Source organism: Acinonyx jubatus, chromosome A1 (assembly GCF_027475565.1).
Source record: "Acinonyx jubatus isolate Ajub_Pintada_27869175 chromosome A1, VMU_Ajub_asm_v1.0, whole genome shotgun sequence".
NCBI lineage: Eukaryota > Metazoa > Chordata > Mammalia > Carnivora > Felidae > Acinonyx > Acinonyx jubatus.
The window spans coordinates 23,015,983-23,037,518 of record NC_069380.1 but is presented as its reverse complement, the minus strand read 5'-3'; the positions used below and the strand labels follow the sequence as shown (position 1 = coordinate 23,037,518).

Genomic DNA, 21,536 nt, shown 5'->3' with positions numbered 1-21,536 from the left:
TTATACAAGATTTTTTTTCCTGAAACATAGCTCAGAAAAATTATTTTCATCAAAATGAGCCTAAATTCTGCTGAAAATGAGGAGATTTAAGCCTGTTGTGATGAAAAGTCATGTTTCCAAGCTAATTTTTAGGAAAAATCTAATAAAAGAAATACTTAACAGAAAAGTACAGAATGCCTGCTGGGATAAAAATGAAATGAAGTTTCCAAGCAACTTCTGAGTAAAAATACAGTAAAAAATAATGTTTTTAACAGAAATTATGGAATTCAAGCATCTTGTAATAAACATGTATTTTCAAGCCAGTTTTGAGACGTATCTAGGAAAAAAAAATTTTAAATAAAAATGGAATTTAATCCTGTTGTCTTTTCCAAACTGGTTTTGAGGGTAATTTCAGCATAAAATGGAAAAAAGAAAAAGAAAAAAGTACCAAATTTAAGCAGTACAATTGCAAAAAAGACAAAAACACAATGGAAGCATTATGAAACAGAGATGAAATTGTCCCAAACATGCCAAAAAATGACAGCCTTTGTATCACACTGGTGTAATCTTGCAGTGAGGCAGTTTCTGTAGTCCAAGGTGATTCCCTGGAAGGGTCTGAGCTGTGAGCTGTGAGCTGTCAGCAGCCTGGGGAATGAATACCTGGGTCCCTGTGGGGGGGTCTGGGTAAGTGCTTGGCAACACTATTGGCAAAGAGCACAAGTGGTAAATTTAGGGAATTTAGGAAGGAAAAATGTCGGACCACCTAATAGAGAACTTTAGGTAAGTCAGAGCTTACCAATGCCTCACCAACTCAAGAAAAGATGGCTTAATGAAGACTCAAGTTCTCAAAAAGGCATCAACGTAACAGTGTTTCAACATATTTAAAGACAGAAAAGGGAGGGAGGCTAAATAAGGTAGTTTTATTCATTTTCACCAGGTGGAAACTCTGACGAATTTCAAGCCCACATGCTATTGAAATATAAGTGATGGCTAAGGGTAACAAAAGCAAGTTAAATCACATCTTTAGAAGAGAAAATCTAGAATTGCCCTAATGCAGCTGTGCTGTAACTTGCACAGGATATGGAGGAGAATTTTTTCCTGTTTTCCCAGATTCAAGGCTTGCCACCCCATACTGAGTCCAAGAAAGCATCACAATACATAATTGGGGTCAGACACTCCCATAGAACACCTCCTCCCCCCAAAATTCACTGCCCACCCCTGTTAGTCTACAAATGGATACACAGGAATCAAAGAAACCGCTGGACACACAAGTCAAGAGAATTTAGTATTCGTGATGAGCTTGTCCCTCCTTTCTCTGTGCTCCCATCTCAATTCAAGCAAGGAGACAAGAGAATCATTCTACTTAACCAGCAAAGAGATTAGCATTTCATTCCCTTGTTGGGCAATGATGCTTCTGATCTCTTCTCTGTGTGCTATTTGAGAAAAACACAAGAGTATGGGAACAGGGTCGCCAGATAAAATATGAATGCATGAGACTTACACTAAAAACTTATTCACTGTTTATCTGAAATTCAATTAACTGGATTTCCTCTGTCTTTATTTACTAAATCTGGCAATCCTATTTGGAGGGAACAACAAGGCAGAGAGATCCAGTGGCAGAGGGACAGTGGAAATTGAACACATGAAGGTAGCTGGACCTATGCCACCTTGCAGGTGCCCATTCAAGATCTCACTGACAGTAAGGAGATTCCACCAACAATAACCTGAACCTGAATATCTGGGGCAGAAGCTGTGTAGGGAGAATCAGGAAGGACCAAGAAACTAGGAAGCTTTGAAGGGTTCTATAGAGAACTCTCCCACACATATGTCCCAGAGGGAGCCAGTATGTGAACACTTGTCCAACATTTAGTCAAAGCCAGAGAAACAGTAACAGCAGAGAGAACAAAGGTACCAGTCAAATAAGAGATACTTGTGTCTTTCCATGTCCCTACAGCCAGCCCCAAAGCACCAGGGAAGACAGGACCCCAAAATGGCAGAGGTGGGGGAGAAATGAAAGAGCAAGTCCAGCGAGTCTCCTGAACCACATTGAGAAGAGGGAAGAAACGAGAGGAAATGAGCATTACATTGGATTGCATTAAAATTTTAAACTGGGTCAAACTATATTAATACTGATGCAAAACAAATTTAGTGGCTTAAAACAACAGATGTTTATGATCTCACAGTTTCTGTAGGACATGAATCTGTATACAGCTTCAGGCTACAATCAAGATAGTGGCTGGGGCTACAACCATCTCAAGGCTCAACTGAGGGAAGATCTGACTCCAAGCTTATTCATTCATTCAGTTCCTCATAAGCTCTTAGACTGAAGGCCTTAACTTCTCCCTGGCCATCTCAACTCCTTGCCACATGGCCCTCTCTAACACAAGAGCCATTTTAAGAACTTTCTACCACAGAATGGATTGACTTAATAACTGCGAGTGATCAAAAAGCTACAGTACTGGGACACCTAGATGGCTTAGTCAGTTAAGCATCCGACTTGAGCTCAAATCATGATCACACAGTTCGTGAATTTGAGCCCCACATCAGGCTCACTGCTGTCAGCACAAAGCCTGCTTTCGATCCTCTGTCCCCTTCTCTCTCCGTCCCTCCCCTGCTCACGCTCCCTCTCTCAAAATAAATAAAACATTTTTTAAAAAGGCTACAGTACTGCCAAGTATTTCATTTATGGATGGGGAAAAAGAGACTGAACAAAGCATAACTGAAAAAGGTATTGAGAAAACTCAAACTTCTATTTGTACCCATTAAATTCAAACAGTTCCATAAATTGGATACAAAAGTTTACCCTCTTGAGCCTTTGGCAGCCACTGTATAGTAAGGAAGAGAGACAATGTGGTAGAGAAAAGAGAACTCATTCTTCAGAGAACATCAGAACCATTTGAAGCTCAGCCTCAGCACTACTAGTAGCCATGTGTTCATTCACATCTTTGAAATACAATCTTCTTCTCAGTAATCAGAGTTGTGATGAGCATAACAGATGATGTACATGGTTACATAAAATGTCCACTCTATACATACCGGCCATTACTATCATTATCATTGTCATTACCATTGCCATTACCATTACACAATCTTCCATGGCTCATCTATCCAAGATTAGTGGTGAGCAGAACCCAAATTGTTCTCATCTCTATTTTAAAGCAAGAAGAAGACAGAAGTCAGAGCAGTCATTTGTGCATAAGCAAGCACATATTTCTAGCTTGTACCTGAATTTTGTCCTAAATGTGTAATTTTTTTGAGACTGACTCACTGCTCAGTGTTGCACTTTCCCAAAGAAAGTGAAAAATCATGTCTGTTGACACCTAGGTAGAGCTTGGTATGAAGTAGAATATCACTCGTGTGTATCTGCTCATAGAGTGTCACTGGATCAAGATGCTGTGAGAGAATCCAACACAGCCATACGCAACTAGAACGTCTCCACGTCCAGCAAGAGCCTCACTCCTGAAGCAACATCACAGCAGTTTTTATCTCACAGTTCAGACAATGAATAGCTGGCCAGAGAAGCAGCAAAAAATATAAGAGGGGTTTATAAGATGTTTTTCTCTCCTCCCAAACAGGAGATTTTGGGGTTAATACTAACTACCCTCCTCCTCCTCTTCCACTATCATCATCTTCATCATTATCTTCTTCATCTTCTTCATCATCTTTATGATCACAACCATGACCACCACTACCATTCATTGATATCTTTCCATGTATATTATTTATCTATTGTTGTGTATAAATTACCCTAAAACTTATAGTTCAACAGTTTAAAACAACAAGTATTTATTATCTCACAAGGTGTTAAAGGGTCAGGAATCTAGAAATAGTCTAGTTAGATTCCTCTAGCTCAGTGGCTATCATGAGGTTTCAGTGAATCTTCTGGTGGAGAGAGATTCAGGCTTCAGTGATCTGAAAGCTTAACTGAAGCTGAAGATCCACGTCCAAGCTCACTCACGTGGCTATTGTCTGGAGGCTTTAGTTCCTCACCGGGTGAGACTTTCCATAGAGCAGCACAGCCATGGGCTTCCCCCCAGATGAACAATTTGAAAGGGAATAACCAAAACAGAAGCCACAGTGCCTTTGCATGACCAGTTCCCCAAAGTTATACACTATCACTTCCACTTCAATCTATTCCCTAGAAGTCACCAAATACAGCACACACTCAAGGGGAGGGGAATTAGTCTCCAGCTCTTGAAGGGAGGAATATCAAAGAATTTGCAGACATATTTTTAAAACCATCACATCATGGTACAAGGACCATGGTAAACATGATACATGTATACTCTTCTCTGGTATAAAAGGAAAAATTGTTTATTCAAGCATTTATTCATTCAACAAACCTTTATTGTGGACTTTACCCATCCAAAAATATGTTCCAAGTGACTATTTTGCCCTATCCTTTGTGCAATTTATCCCTTATTGTTTCTTGTTTCTACCTTTATTTTTTTTCTTTAGTTTACCTATTCCAATCTCTTCCTGGAACCTTGCAATAGCATCTCTCTCCTGGCCCTCAAAACATCCCCACATTTATGTTTCTTTCAAGCCAACTTAACTCATTACAAAGCAGTATCTTAAGTCTACGCTTAGATATAACATTTATAATTTAGCCACTGTCTGCAGCAAAGATATAATACAATATTAATTGGGGAAATAGTGGACACAAGATCGTCTCAAATGTGACAGAAGACAGTCACCTTCAGGATGTGATCTGGGAAGGAGAGAAATGTTGCTGTTACTAGAACAACTCCCTCCATCTATTCTTAGGAGTTCCTGCTTAGAGGAAATTCACCAAAGTTACTCTTTAAAATGCAAGTGTTCCCAGAAGACACAGAGGCGAAACTATTAGTGGCACACAAGTCCTTGACTAAAATTGCTCCATCAGGTTAGCTATACAACCATGACTGGGCTCAGAAGAAATTAGACACAAAATACAAAAGATTTATTGAGACACAGAAACTTAGGAAAGGTGTAGGTTAGGTTCCCATAAGATTTTGCAAAGATAGCTCAGGAGATGGGGGAGAGCACAAGATACCAGAGGCAGCATAAAGGAGGTCCATCATGAATGCTTTAGTTTGGGTTCTCTCAAAAGCAGGAAGGACATGGTGGCAGGGACCCTATTCAAGAGACTCTCCCAGGGTGCAGAAAAAAAAGGGAGCAAAACGATGAGGCAGAAAATACAAGCAGAGGGTTCTGTTCTGCTGGGGTCTTCTCACCTCCCAGAATCATTTCTGCCTAAAGGAATGGAGATTAAAGAATTGTCCACAGTCTCCCTTCCCCCATTGGATAAGGACCCCTCTAGGACAACGAATCTGTTTTTCTGATTGTACTGTGGGCTTCTGCACTCATAGGAGAAGACACTAGAGCCAAAAGTATAAAGACATGCTGGCCTCACCCTAAGTGAGTGTTTTGTACTCTAGGGGCACCTGACCTCACATGGAACTGTCCCTGGCAGCCATGGCTGAAAATCAGCAGTGAGTGAAGGGATGTGATGTAGGATGCCAGAGACATCTATTAAATGGCAGGTGCAGAAAGCGTACCAGTGAGGGGCAGAAAGGGGGTGCTGAAAACAAGCATCATCTACATCCCATTTTTACTTAGGCTCAGTGCTAAAGACAGCTCTGTTTGAACTCCCATGAAAGTGGGAGTTAATTATTACACATCCAAGAAGTATTCCTTCTAAGATGATCTCCCATAGCATAATCTCTATGGTGTGTTAAAATGAAATACCAAAAGCGCAGGAAACAAAAGAAAACATTAAGAAATTGGACTTAGACAAAATTCAGAACTTTTGAGCTTCCAAGGACACCATCCAGAAAGCAGAACAACAACCCACTGAGTGGGAGAAACTGTACGTAAATCGTATATATGGCGAGACTTATATATAGATTATAATAAAGAGATCTTATAATTCCATAATAAAAAGAGACAGGCAACCTACTAATAATTGGACAAAGGATTTGAATAAACATTTCTTCAAAGGAGATGAACAAGTGACCAATAAGCACACAAAACGATGTTCAACATATATTAGCCATCCGGGAAATACAAATCAAAAAACACAGTGAGATATCATTCCATATCCATTAAGATGGCTATGATCAAAAAGAAAGATAGTAACAAGTGTTAGGAAGCATGTGGAGAAATTGGAGCTCTCAAACACTGTCACTGGTATTGCAAATGGTGCAGTCACTTTAGAAACCATCTGGCATTTCCTCAAAAAGTTATACATAGAATTACCATATGACCTAACAATTCCACTGCTAGATATGTACCCAAGAGAAATGAAAAATGTGTCCACACAAAAACCTGCATACGAATGTTCAGAGCAGCATTATTCATAATAGTCAAAAAGTGAAAGCAAATTAAATGTCCATCAAACCAACGATCAACAGAATGTGATGTATGCATAAAATGGAGTCGAATTTGGCAATAAAAAGAAATGAAGTAATGATACAGGCTACAACATGGATAAATCTTGAACACACTATGCTAAGTGAAAGAAGCCAACCACCCATTGTATGACCTCATTTATAAGAAATATCCAGAAGAGGGAAATAAAGAGACAGAGTAGATGAGTGGTTGCCTTTGGCTTAAAGAGTTTGGAGGGATATGAGGAGTGACTGCTAATGAGTACAGGATTTGACAAAAATAGTCTAAAATTAGATACTGTTGACGGTTGCACGACGGTGAATATACTAAAAACCATTGACTTGTACACATTAAGTAGGTGAATTTTATAGTGTGTGAATCAATTTTTAGTAAAGCTGTTATAAAAGAAAATTTTAATGAAAAATCAGATGGTGCTGGCACAAGATCAACAAGGCAATATTGGTACGTATTGTAATAAATTTATAAGAAATACTGAGCACCTGCTGTATGCAAAGCACTATCAATAAAATTATAGAGGAAATACCCAGTGCATAACAATAAGCTAATCTGTCACATTATGTGAGTATTTTGATGCAAGCTATGCAAGCCTGATAAACAAAGAAAAGGTTAATAACGTTTCTCTTCAATGTATGCATTTATTCACTTCTTTTAAGTGAAGGAGAGCAATCAAGTTGCATAAAATTAAAATCTTAATTGCTCAGCTCGAGGCTGTATTTTGTAAAGAAGGTTCATAAACACAGCGCATGATCAGAATCTATGGAATGTCCTGAGAGAACATCAAACACAAATGAGTTGCCACAGGATGTTTCCACATAGAATTAAATACTACCGTTACAAGATTAACAAATGATTTATTTATAATTGCAGACTCTTTGTTGAGGAAAAGCTAAACAATATTTCAGTTCTAAGAGGTTCCTAAAATTTTAGATATGTCTACTATCTCAGGAAAAATCTCATTAGTTGAGAGACCTCACCTTTCAAGATGAGAATCTAAGATGGATTGTCATTCTAATAATGAGGGGAAAATATCCCCAATATCCCTATTCAATGAGCACCTGGCCAATATCCAGCCCCCGAGGAAAGTGAAAATTCTGCTCAGTGACAACACATTATTTAACTCACCGGGGCAATTTAAGATAACACAATGTGACTCACACCTACGCAAGGAAGTTTGTCACGTGAAAGCATTTTTTTCCTTAAGAAATACCTGCTGGCTGTCAAGATAGAAAAAATACATGTCGAATTGTGAGCATGTTTAGAGAATTGCCCTGAGTGATTCTGTGACCATGCGCAAATTAGCTTCCTTCCAGATCTTTGTGGGGGTGACTTCCAAAGGCTTCAAACCAGATACATGGCTTGATGGGAGAAGGTAGCAGTTTTTAATTTGATTATATATGTAACAAATCTATATAATATTGAATATATGATAAAAGTTAAAACTGGGGCACGTGGGTGGCTCAGTTAAGTGTCCAACTTTGGCTCAAGTCATGATCTCACAGTTTGTTCGAGCCCCGCATTGGGCACTGTGCTGACAGCTCAGAGCCTGGAGCCTGCTTCAGATTTAGTGTCTCTCTACTCTCTCTCTCTGCTCCCTTCCCCACTCATGCTCTGTCTCTCAAAAATAACAACATTTTAAAAAATGTTTTTAAGTTAAAACTACATGTAATATATGATACATATAACCCATGGAAAATACATGGTTATAATTAATTTATATAAATAATATATATATATAATATAAATATAAATATATTTATAATATATACTACATATAGGAAATATATATTTATAATACAGTATTTATAGAGCATGTATAAATAGTTAAATTTTGAGCAAGGAAGAATCTGTAACATAAAATGCTCACTGTGCCTTTCCACTAGCTGAGTTTGCACTTACATTTCCCTGGAAGTTTCTCCAGTGCCCTCATGTTAGCACTTCATTTCACACATCCTCCACAGTAGATAGGAGGCAAAGGACATGGAATCCTCTTTTTATCCTCACGCACTAGTTGGTTATCTGAAATGCAAAATAAATGAGAGGGAAAGAAAAAAGTCAAACAAACTGCCAGATCATCTCTGTATAATTTCACACTTGCAATTTTACCTAAAACAGTGATTTTGCTAAAAAGGGAAGTGAGGGGGTCCTAATATGGATTTAAGAGTCCTTTCTTCCCAAATGGAAACGGCTCCCGCACCCCATTCAACTGTTACGAAGGTCCATACTGCTGTTTCACTTAACATCTTTAATTAGCTCCCCTCTGAGACACAACAACAAAACTGAGCTCGTGATCATAAAATAAACAGAAAAGATTTGCCTGGAGTCTAAACTAACCAGTAGTTGGTTTCTGCCTCCCCCAGGAAGCTCACTGGACTCCTGCAGCCCCCAGTGTCCCTCATTAGCAAGTGTGAGGCATGCCCCCCTTTGAGGGTCTTCCCAGGTGGGGCCCCGTGTGACCTTGCGTTGGGTGTCTTCCCTGCGCTGGCCTAAATTTAGGAAATGCTTCCCAGAATGAATCCCAGCTGGATGCACTTCTCCAGGGCTTTTGTTGCTGCTTCTGGTAAGTGATCGCAGCAGCAAAGGGTATTAAATTTTAAATTATTGGGGATTCTTCTTCCTGTAACTTTGAAATTACTTAGCCTAAACATTTCTTAGGATGAGCTCAGAGCAGAACCCACTGTTCCCTAATCCTCCAGAGAGAGGCTCTGTTCTGACAAGCTTGGGAAGGAAGGAAAAAAAAAAAAAAAAGAAAAGAAAAGAAACCATTATTAAGCCTCTAAATGTCAGAATACTTTCTGTTCTCATCTTACTTAGCCTTTATACCACACCTGTGAGATGTTCATCCTCATCCACTCAAAGACATGCTGAGATGAGGAAACTGAGTCCCCAAGGTCAAGCCACTTATCCAAGGCCACACAGTGTGTACCAGACGGAGCAAGACAGCCCTTCTCTAAAGCAGTGGTTCTCAGCTCCTTCTGAGCCACGGACTTCTCTGAGCATCTGGTGATAGCTACAGACTGCTCCATGCACACATTTCATAAACAAATTTAGAAGCCAGGCACCCCTTGAGGACTAGCCCTGAGCCTGTAGAAATCCAGGCCTCGGAGCTTTCTTTCCTCTTCCCGCGCCGCTAGGCTGCCTCCCACGGGACGAGGCTGGGGAGGAGGGAAAGGAAATCGCCCGATATTTAAAACATCTGTTTTTCTCACGCCAAGACGCTTCCACCTACCTTCCCATGGTATTAAATTCTTTATGAGTCCTTTTCTACTGAGCAAAAGCATTTTGATCAGAAACTACTTATAGGAAGCAAAAATTAAAATGATTTCAAAACCTATTCATCAGCCTCCTGTGTTGTTTTCCTCTCCGGAAATCCCACTTGAAGTATTTACCCAAAAGAACTGAACACAGAATCTCCTAGAGCTGTCTGCACTCTGATGTCCACTGCAGCATTATTCACAACAGCCGAAATGTGGAAGCAAACTACCAGTCCGTTGACAGATAAATGGACAGAGAAAATGTGGTAGGTACATACAATGAAATAGTATTCAGCCTTCAAAAAGAAGGAAATTCTGCCATGGGCTACAATATTGATGAAACTTGAGAACATTATGCTTACATTATATACATACATACATACATGCATTACAATACATTCTTGTGAAGTAAGAGTTGTAAACACACACACTCTGGAGAGTAACCACCGGTAACCGTGACCAGAGATCTGGTTTTCAGGTAGTCCCAAACATGAAACACTGAAAGAACATTTTGTTTTCTGTTAGTCCCTCTATATCTAACATAACCATCCCTTGTGCTGAAAATCACTTAGCATCTCGTTTCAAGCTAAAAAATTAATTTTCACAACAGAATACATTACTCCACTAAAAGATTGCTGTCAGTAAAAGGGCCTATATTTTCAAAGTCCATTAGGGACTGAACTGTTTTTTTTTTTTTTTTTTTTTTTTGGAAAGAGATACAAATGGGTTTCTTCTTTATAAATTAATGTAAATGCAATTTAAAATGCACTAAGCTACTTACTTATTGACACTCTTCTTGGCACAGGGGAGATCGTGTTCTAAGCCCCTGCTGATCAGGTCCTGAAGATATCTCTTTCTTCCAAAGTCTGCCAGGGTCTCAGCCAGCTTGCCACCACTTTCCACTCACCAAGATGGTCCTAATGTTCCCCTAAGCCTGACTAAACTTTACTTGGTTTCTTCCTGACTATGGTACCCTGACTTCCCTTTTCTTAGAACATTTACTTTTGAAAACTTGCAATTGTGAATTCTTTCTCTGCCCCCCTGGAGATAAAATCTCTCAGGCTCTTGCCAGGTTTACAACTCAGGAAAGTCTTTCTCAAGGATCAGGAATTGCCATCGTCAAGGAAGATAACAACCCTATCTCCCAGTCTCTGTGAGAGGATAGGGGTCTAACTTCAGTTAAGTGTCAATTAGCAAACACTGAAGACCTAATCACAGAGACCCAGCTCCTGCATAATATCCTTAGGTCTCCCTCACTAGCTCACTCTAACACTTAAAAATCCTTCCCCAGGGAGCCTGGGTGGCTCGGTCAGTTAAACATCCACCTTTGGCTCAGGTCATGATCTCACAGTTCATGAGTTTGAGCCCCATGTCGGGCTCTGTGCTGACCGCTCAGAGCCTGGAGCCTGCTTCGGATTCTGTGTCTCTCTTTCTCTGCCCGCCCCCTCCTTGTGTGCGCACGCTCTCTCTCTCTCTCTCAAATAAGCATTAAAAAAACCTTCGGGGCACCTGGGTGGGTCAGTCGGTTAAGCGTCCGACTTCACTTCAGGTCATTATCTCATGGTTTGTGGGTTCAAGCCCCGCATCAGGCTCTGTGATGATGTGTCAGAGCCTGGAGCCTGCTTCAGATTCTGTATCTCCCTCTCTCTCTGCCCCTCCTCCATTCATGCTCTGTCTCTCTCTCAAAGATAAAAAATAAACATTAAATTTTTTTAAGAAAATTCTCCCCCAAAGGATGCAAGAATATACAATGGGGAAAAGGCAGTCTTTTCTATAAATTGTGATGGGAAAACTAAGCAGCTATCTGTAAAAGAATAAAACTAGATCACTTTCTTACACCATACACAAAAATAAACTCAAAATAGATTAAAGACCTAAATATATGAGACCTGAAACCATAAAACCCCTAGGAGAAAACATAGGTGGTAGCAATCTCCTGAATATCAGCTTTAGCAACACAGTTATGGATATGTCTCCTCAGGCAAGGGAAACAAAAGCAAAAATAAACTGTTGGGGCTATATCAAAATAAAAAACTTTTGCATATTTCAGGAAACCATCAACAAAATGAAAAGGGAACCTACTGAATGGGAAAAGATATTTGCAAATCATATATCCAATAAGAGGCTAACAATCTAAAATCTCTAAAGAATCAAAAAACCAAACACTCTGATTAAAACATGGCAGAAGACCTGAATAGACATTTTTCCAAAGAAGACAATACTGATGGCCAACAGGCACATGACAAGATGCTCAACATCACTCATCATCAGAGAAATGCAAATCAAAACCATAGGAGATATTACCCTACACCTCAGAATGCCCAGTATCAAAAAACAAGTAAAAAATAACAAGTGTTGGTGAGGATGTAGGGAAAAGGGAACACATGTGCACTGTTGGTGGGAATGTCAATTGGTGCAGCCACTGTGGAAGACAGTATGGAGTCTCCTCAAAAACTTAAAAATAAAAATACCATACAATCCAATAATTCCACTACTGGGTATCTACTGAAAGAAAAGAAAAACACTAATTCAAAGGGATATATGCATCCCTATGTTTATCGCAGCATTATTTATCATAGCCAAGATATGGATGTAACCCAAGTGTCCACTGATAGATGAATAAAGAAGAGGTCATGCGTGTGTGTGTGTGTGTGTGCGCGCGCGCGCGTGTATGTATATATAATATATATAGTGGAATATTGCTCAGCCATAAAAAAGAATGAGATCTTGCCATTTGTGACAACATGGATGGACCTAGATGGTATTATGCTAAATGAAATAAATCAAAGATAAATGCCATATGATTTCACTTATATGTAGAATCTAAAACACAAATGAATGAACAAACAGACTTTTAAATACAGAGAACAAACTGGTGGTTGCCATAGGGGAGGTGGGCATGGGGGCAAAACAGATATAAAATAAATTGAAGAGATGAAAACTACAGCACAGGGAATATAGTCAATAATGTATGGTCAATAACATTGTATGGTGACTATATTTATCATGGTGAGTACTGAGCAGTGTATAAAATTGTTGAATCAATATGTTATACACACCTAAAACTAATATAGTGTGTTAACTGTACTTCATAAATACATACATACACACACACATACATAAAAAGTCCCATCTTCGGTTTCAATGGAATTGCTTTCAATCTCTCTCCCCTATTGCTATAGTCTTGAATACAGTCTTCCTTGCCTGTACCTTTGTTGAGTGCAATTTTTCTTTGACACTGCACCTCTCCAGAACCACTACCATCCACTCCATTTTTTTAGGCCCTTCTTTAGGACTAGAATCAGAATAAAATGATGGAATCTGAGTAAACTTAGTGAAACACAAAGAGATGAATTGATGTATTTTCAAATCTAAAGCCATTACAAAATTGTTGATAAGTCTGTATGCTTCATGCACAGACATACACTATATGCCTGCAACTATATCAATCCTCTGAGGTTTTTAAATAGGCTTAGAAAAGAGTCATTAAGGGCATATACCGGAATGATTAAACATGGTCATTTCTAGGCAGCAAGATAATGCAATTTTTCTTTTCTTCTATAAGTAGGCCATATTTTCTAAATTTTCTACAAAGAATTGCATGTGGGGGCAAATTTTTTTAATGGGAAGAAAGGGAAGATTTCAAATAGTAAAAAGAATTCTCAAATGCTATCCCTCAAAATAATCACACTAGCTTTTCTTTTTGCCAGCTTTCCTCCTAAGTATTGTGGGTCGGAAACGGACAATGCTAACAAAAAATATTACAAATGTATTCGCTGCTCTGAATACTAGTTTTTCATTCCTGGATGCTTCTTAGAAAACTAAAGCCTTCCGACCTTTCTCTTTGATTCTTATATGGTGAGTCCATGTAGGACCTACTGCATAGGTCCTGTGTCCTCCTCTGGTCCAGGCAAGTGTCTACCACACAGAAGTATCTGAATTCAATGCTGCAGACCTCTAAAAAGCCTCCTCAAGCCCCCTGAAGAAGCTACCATTCCCTCCAGTGAGTGATTTATATCTCAGATGTCAAAGACGCAGTAGGGCTCTACCCCCACCCCTGGCCTCAAAGTTCACAGGAACGAGGACCACTCATGTCATTCTGTCCCTCTCAAGTGAGCCAACTGACTGCCCAGAAGGGCAGATGTGAGCTCATATTATCAGAGGAAGAGAACTTGACACTTGTTAAGGTCAAACTTTAAACAAGCTAATGCTCATCTATAGGAAGAAATTGTGGCCGGGGATGAGAGGATAAGGGGTCAACTCTATTTACAAACACTTGTAACAAATATCATATGATTTCACTCATATATGGAATTTAAGATACAAAACAAATGAACACTAGGGAAGGGAAACAAAAATAATATAAAAACAGAGAGGGAGACAGACCATAAGAGACTCTTAAATACAGAGAACAAACTGAGGGTTGCTGGGGAGGTGTTGGATAGGGGGGATGGGCTAAATGGGTGATGGGCATTAAGGAGGACACTTGTTGGGATGAGCATGGGGTGTTACATGGAAGTGATGAATCACTGAATTCTGTTCCTGAAATCATTATTACACTACATGCTAACTAACTTAGATTTAAATTTTTAAAAAATTAGTTGTATAAATTTATTTTTACCTAAGGAGAAGAAGGAATACATTGTGAGTAAAATAAAATGGAATAAGATACCTAAAAATAACAAAATAAATAAAATTAAAATAAAACACTTACATTACATAAGACCACAGAAGGGAATCTCCCTGTTTTGGAGTCAGACTCCTGGGTGGCCCTATACCTATTATTTCAAATGGAGTCCCCTGCACATAAGTAAGACAAAGACTAATTAGAGCCCTGAAAAAAGCAACCAAACTGCACCAGGATTAACCAATATCTACAAGGAGAAATTTGGGAAGAATTAATCTCTGTAATAGGAAGCAGGAATAAGTCCTTGGCAAGGCAACACTTAACAGTGGAGAAGGAAAATTATTTATTCAAAAAGCCTAAGGAAACTATAGGATCTCCACTGGAAAGATGGAAAACCCCAAGCTCCAGGGAAAGCCAGGTTGAGGCGGCTATTTACAAAAGTTCTTTGCACTAAGCAGAAACAATGTAGCCTGAGTCCTCATCCTAGGAGATATCAGGTGCCAGAGAAAGAAGGCTCTCCTCCACAGAGAGAAGCATTTAACAATCACAGGTCCCCAGACTCTAATACCAACCCCTTGGTGCCACATGTGTTCTCATGTTCTGAATTTTGGGGATTTTAGGAAGGAAATCTGGTGCATAATCAACAACATTGTATAACATCTCCAGCGGGGTCTGGGGCAACATCTCATTAATTTTTTTTTAAGCAAAACACATGAAGAGTGACACTAAATAGTATAAATAAAGGATATAGATAAATAGACTCACATCAGTTCAACTTTTGCTGCCAGATGGATTATGGAAAAAAGAATTCAATTTCGTGAGGTTTGGGGGTTTCAGAAATGTCCATAAGGGATTGTGGAGCTGGATTTTTTAATAGGTCTGTCTTTCCCACCAGAGACTGAGAATCGTGCCTTATTTATCTTCCCCACTACCTGGCTGATGACTGGTGCTCAGCAGGCATGTTGAATTTAATTGATTAACCCCAGGCTTTCCGTCTCGGCACCTCTCCAAAGCTCTGGATGCCCAGAGAGACCCACACAGCAAGAGCAGGGGGTACTCTGCTCAATGTACTCTGAGCCTCTTTAAATTGAAGGAGTTAAAAACCAAGCAAATTTTCTGCCTGCTTTTCACTTCCCCAATTTCAAGTGCTGCCATTGTGATCACAAAGGCCAAGAATTCGGTTTCTGCAGTATCATGTTGTTGGGAGGTTTGAGAGCAATGTTCTGGAAAACCCTCATGAAATGACAAGGATACCTCATCTGGGGAAACTAGTCGCCATAACTATTAATGCCCGTCCCTGTGAAGGTAGCAGCCTGGAGGCAAAGGGAATGACTGAAGGCATAGCGGGAATGGCAGTTTTCACCTCCCTCCCTGGGCAGGCGAAATTTCTGGGGGGACGCTTCTCTGAGCCAGGCTTCTGTGCAAGGCCTCCTCAGCACTGCCCTGTCTGCCTCTCCCCCTCACCACTGCCAGAAAAGGAAAGGCCATCAGCTCAGCCCTGCCTCCTCTGTGTCTCCATGGGAGTCACCGGAGGTCTGGAAATAGATGCGTCCTGTTGTTCTCTATGGTCCCAGTCCTTTATCATGGGGGACAAGGTCACCCTACTTCCTGGCAGTACTGGTAGCACAATTAGTCTTCTGTTTCATGAGGAAGAGAGTGTGACTTTAAACTTTAAGGCAAGGAAGAAAACACAGATTTTAGAACTAAATAGTTAAAGGGGTGCCTAGGTGGTTTGGTCAGTCAAGCATCCAACTCTTCTTTTTTTTTAGTTGAATTTATTTATTTATTTGCAGGGGGAGGGGGGCGGGTGCAGAGAGAGGGGAGAGAGAGAATCCCAAGAAGGCACTGGGCTGTCAGGACAGAGCCCAACACAGGGCTAGAACTCACCGTGAGGTCACGACCTAAGCCACAATCAAAAGTTGGAGGCTCAACTGAGCCACCCAGTCACCCCAAACATCCACCTATTGATTTGGGCTCAAGTCATGGTCTTACAGTTCACGAGTTTGAGCCTCGCATGGGGCTCCAGGCTGACAGTGCAGAGCCCTGCTTGGGATTCTCTCTCACCCTCGCTCCCTGCCCCTCCACTGCATTCTCTCTCTCTCAAAATAAATAAGCTTTTTTAAAAATTATAAAATTCAATATTTAAAGCAATGAGGACACCAGAAAAAGCAGCTGGGAGTAGGGAGAGCATCACAGTCAAACAGGCCAACTGGGTATTCCTACCTGCTGACACCGAGGGCTGGTCCTTTGATACGCAACAACTGTCTGATCTAGAAAACTCAACATGAAGAAATTTAAATGTGGAGAATACATTCATTCTCTAATGGCCATACTGCAAGTACTTTTTTTAAGTTACCTTATGCTTGCATTACCTAGTTAAATGCCTCACGTCTATTTTTCGGTTTTACTTTTTTGCAGTGTTCCTTAGTGTATACATATACACAGCTCAAATCAAGCAAGCAAACAAGCAATGAAATAGATTATATAGGGAAAAATTAAGTCTCCAGTACCACTCCTGTTCCAAGGGCCCTGGCCTCAAGTTCTTTTTTTTTTTTTTTAATATTTATTTATTTTTGAGAGAGACAGATGGACAGAGCATGAGCAGGGGAGGACAGAGAGAGAGGAAGACACAGAATCTCAAGCAGGCTCCAGGCTCCTAGCTGTCAGCACAGAGCCTGATGTGGGGCTCGAACTCAAGAGCCTTGAGATCATGACCTGAGCCGAAGTTGGCACCCAACTAACTGATTGAGCCTCCCAGGCACCCTCCCCCGCCAAGTTCTTCTTTTCAGAGGAAACTACTGTGGCTAGATTTGGGATGCTTCCAGAAATAGTCTCTACATATATAAGGCTGTATCACTTTTTAAATGTATGCTCTATGGCACTGTACACACTATTCCACATCTTGCTCCCTCTCTTCAAATGCATTGAAATTATTAATATCCCTCTATGCTTTCAGCATGCTACCCTCTTCTGCAACACGCACAGGCCTTCAGACTTCTTCAGGGACTCCCACTGCCTATATCTGAAGACCTCAGCTTGGCATTCAGGGCTGGTCTGCTACTTTCTAACCAACCCCCATAGATGCTGCTATGCATTGAATTGGGTCCCCCAAAAAGACTTTTAAATCTTAACCACCAGAATCTGTAAGTGAGACCTTATCTGGAAATAGTCTTTGCAAGTGTGGTTAAGATGAGGTCATATTGGAGTAGAGGGAGCCCTTATTCTAAAGTGACTGTTGTCCTTGTAAGAAAAGAAGAAGAAATACAGAGACCTACATGCAGAAATGGAAGGTCATGTGAAAAGACACAGGAAGAATTCTGTGTAAGGATGGAGACAGAGATTGGGGTGAGGCATCTACAGGCCAAGGAACACCGAACATTGCAAGAAACATCAGAAGATAGAATACAGGCATGGAACAATTCTCCCCTGCAGCCTTCAGAAACAGCGTGGCCCTTCTGCCATCTTGATTTTGAATTTCTGGGCTCCAGAATGATGAAAGGATAAATTTCCATTGTTTTAAGCCACTCAGTTTGTGGCATGTTGTCAGAGCAATTCTGGGCAACTAATACAATGCCATTGAGCTTTTCTTCTTCCCTAATGTTTCCACCCCAATGGACAACACTTGCCTCCCTCTCCTTTTCCTACCCACTTCTCACAACCCTGTCAGCCAAGCTGAGTGGCTCTTTCTCCAGAATCTTCCTTGAACCTTCCGGCCCGCTTTTTCTCTGGCCTCCCCTGAACTACTTATTTGTGCTCTGCATAATTGTTCCCTTGAGTTCTATTGTCTCGTGTGTGCACGTCTTTCCTCCTCAACAGGACCGAAGTTCCTTGAGTATCGAAACTGTGTTTTACTTCTTTCTTGATCCAGGATGGACTTGCAGTGTATATTCAACAAGCAATCCTTGATACGATAGTGTTAAAAGGTTAGTAACTTCTGGAAATGAAAAGAAAAGAGCCCTCTGAGATTCTTCATTAGGCTTTCCAAAGTATGTTCAATGTCTCGAATCTAATACAATGAAAGAAAATCTATTAAAAAGGCATTTATTCTTCACTGCATTTCAAATGTAAAATGGATTCCTTGTTGTTGTGTTGTAGGGGTTTTTTATACGAAATTCAAGTGAGGATAATCATTACAAAGTTCACTATTACAAGTAGTAAATTAAATGCTAAAGTATAAGGTGACTCATGAAAACCAAATATAAATTACCAGAAATACATTTATTTTATTGTAAGACAATACCTCATTTTTTGATAATCTGCAGAAAAAGGAATCTAAAATAATAAGGACAAGGGCAACATTAATGGAACCCTAACAGGCAATTGATTTAGAAAGTCTGAGAAAGTGCCCAGCCAACTTCAGACATTACTGGAATAAGAGAAGTGAGTGCACACTTATCAATAGACCAGTATTAATGACCATTGGATTTACCTAGATGCAAACTTCCTTCTCACAAAATTATTTTAGGAGTACTGCAGATCCTAGGATCAAATAATCTTATGAGTCAGAAAGGACCTTGAAATTTAATATCATGTAATCTCTTACCCCATATAGAATCTCCTTCCCTTCCTCCCTGAATTTCCATCAAACCTTTGACAAACAGTTGACAAAAGAAAGCTGTGTTGAAGGTCCCTGGAATCTGTTCCAACTGTGCATCCTGAAGGAGAACACCTAGAGAGAGACCCCTCAACTCTACCTCCTCACCCTCAGCTTTAAGTCTCAACAGGAAGATTTCACATCAGAAAAAAAAAAAAGATGAATGGTAATTCTTTACCTGAGTCACCAGTCAGGTCAGCCATCTCTTGGCCCTTGAGTCCTCAGAACCACCTCTCCAATAGGTCACTTCACACTTCCTACCAAGCATCACCTGTAAGATGAGATACTTCTGAAAAAAACAAGGGTTTGCTCACTGCACCAAGCAATGGCATATTTCACTCACACAAAGGCTGTGGGCGTGAAAGAGCAGGTTTTGGAATCCTACAGCTTAGACCTAATGGGTTTCAGAATGACTACTATTGAGTCATTCCAGAAGCATCTGGATATCTAATCAGCATCTCGTCTTAAAATGAGACCTCAACTAGGGTGGGTTATAAAGAAAAAGCAGAATAGACCATGTATTAGTTTCTGACACTGCATAACAAATTATCACAATTTAGCAGCTTTAAAAAAAACCATATTCATCTACTTCTACAAATCAGAAGTCGAGGCACAGCTTAGCTGGGTCCTCTGCAAGGCTGTTACCATGGTTTCACCCAAGGGTTCAGTTCTCCTCTGGAGTCATGACTGGCAGTAAATCTATTTCCAAACTCCTTCAGGTTGTTAACCAGAATTCATTTCTTTGTGGATGTAACACTGAGGTCCCTGGTTCTTATTGGCTATTGACTGGAGGCCTCTCTTAGCTCCTAAAGGCTGCTCACAGTTCTGCCACTCGGCCCTCTCCTTAGCCTTCTGAGAACATGGCAGGCTGATTTTTCAAAGCCAGCAAAGGGAAAAGAGCACGTCTGCTAGTCAGAAACTTATTTTACCTGATGTAATCAGTCACCACATAGTGACATCCTATCGCCTTTGCCATATTCTGTTTGTCAGAATATTAGTCACACGTCCTAGCCCATACCCAAGGAGAGGGGTTTTTACAAGAGCTTGAACATCAGAAGTTGTGGTCATTGGAGGATTGCCTTAGAGTCTGTCTACCAGAGCCCCAACAATCCATATTTTTTAAAGCTCTCCAGTGACACCGATGTGTCATCAGTCTTCAGAACTATTGTTAAAAGATACAGTAGAGAAGACAACACAGGGGGGAGATTACTTTGCTGTTGTAGTTTTCAACCTGGACTGTCCCTTAGAATCGAAAATACCTGTGGAGTGTTTTCAAATTCTGCACCCCAAACCCATCAGATCAGAATATCTGGAAGTGGATTTGTTTTTTTCAAACACCACAGGTGTTTCCAAAGTGCAACCAAAGCTAAGAAACACTGTTTTACTGGAACAGTGGGGAGTCAGAGTCAGTCTTAATGGAAAAAGGTAATCCTTGGGGCAAGTTTTGAAAAACAAGTAGATGTTTTCTAGGTGAAACACGGGAGTGACAAGTGATAAGGCAGTGACATTTATAGTAATTTCATGAACTTGGTGGAGTCAGAGAAGGGAATGAATGTAGGAGGCAGCACTGATAAGACTTTGTGCCAAATGTAAGGTTAACAAAGAAGGAGGAATCTCAGATGACTTCCAGACCTCAAGTTTAGATGCATGAGAGAGCATATAAACCACTAACTGAGAGAATCAAGAGGAGAAGCTGGTTGGAGGATGAGAGGAGGTAGAGACGCTGAGCTCTGTTCTAAATATGTCAACTTGTACACATGTTTAAAGGCATTTTACTTTTACTTGTACTAATGATCCATTGCTTGCTGAGTCCATTTGATATAGATGGGGCCTTGCCAACATTTTCCCAATTCATTTACTCTTCTGTTTTCTATTTTCCATAGGATTTAGCTTCCCAGCACAGAGTCATGTGAATTTCATATTTACCTCTATTTCCTACCCCAAAACGTCATTTATTATTTTACTAGTGACACAACCCCTCGAATGACCCTTCCCACCATTAAATGTCAAGTGATTATTTTGCAATGCTAGCTATTAAATTTTAATGTGTGTTGATTTAGCAATTACCAAGGTGTTAAGATTTTTGAGAACCGTAATAATTAAATCCTTTTCTAAAAATCCTTTTTAATGTGTTCAACTTGAATTCCTCCGTACTCCCTTCTAAAAGTAAGTAGCCTCCCACAGAAATGAAGAAAGACTGAACAGTTCTCTGATGAATGATTGATGAATGATTATTTCCAAAATTTATAGAATCTAGCATTGTACACTATGTTGTGCAGTGGTTAATTATCCAATTGAATGATGTCAATGTTTCTTTGCTTATTTACACATTAATCAGAAGTCTGACTAGTGTTAAACCTTGGAAGAATTTTATGTGCATTTGCACATAAAAATGTGGACTAAAACTCCTTCCCGCAATCTTAAAGTGTTATCAATTACTGGTCTTTAACGATTCAATGAAAACATTATAATCACTGCCTCTTCTCATAAACATTAGCCATAATAATATGTATTTTTTTTAATGCTATAACTCAGCACCCCTTATTCTCATCACTTTTTAAGGCATTTTTCCCTAAAGTATAATCATTTTTCAGAACTTCTCTAAGAAAATCACAAAGAAACCTTTCTAAAATCAAAGGAGTGCCTGGGTGGCTCAGTCGGTTAAGCACCTGACTTCAGCTCAGGTCATGAT

The 21,536-nt window shown here is 40.0% G+C and overlaps 1 long non-coding RNA gene across 3 annotated transcripts in view; it reads right to left on the bottom strand.

Annotated features, from left to right (window-relative positions):
* The window catches only part of LOC128314098 (uncharacterized), a 248,497-nt gene that overhangs the window by 146,194 nt on the left and 80,767 nt on the right, over positions 1 to 21,536 (bottom strand). For all 3 annotated transcript variants that reach the window (XR_008295504.1, XR_008295506.1, XR_008295507.1), the window contains exon 2: positions 8,269 to 8,388. This is a non-coding gene — a long non-coding RNA (uncharacterized LOC128314098). The remainder of the gene's footprint in view (positions 1 to 8,268; positions 8,389 to 21,536) is intronic.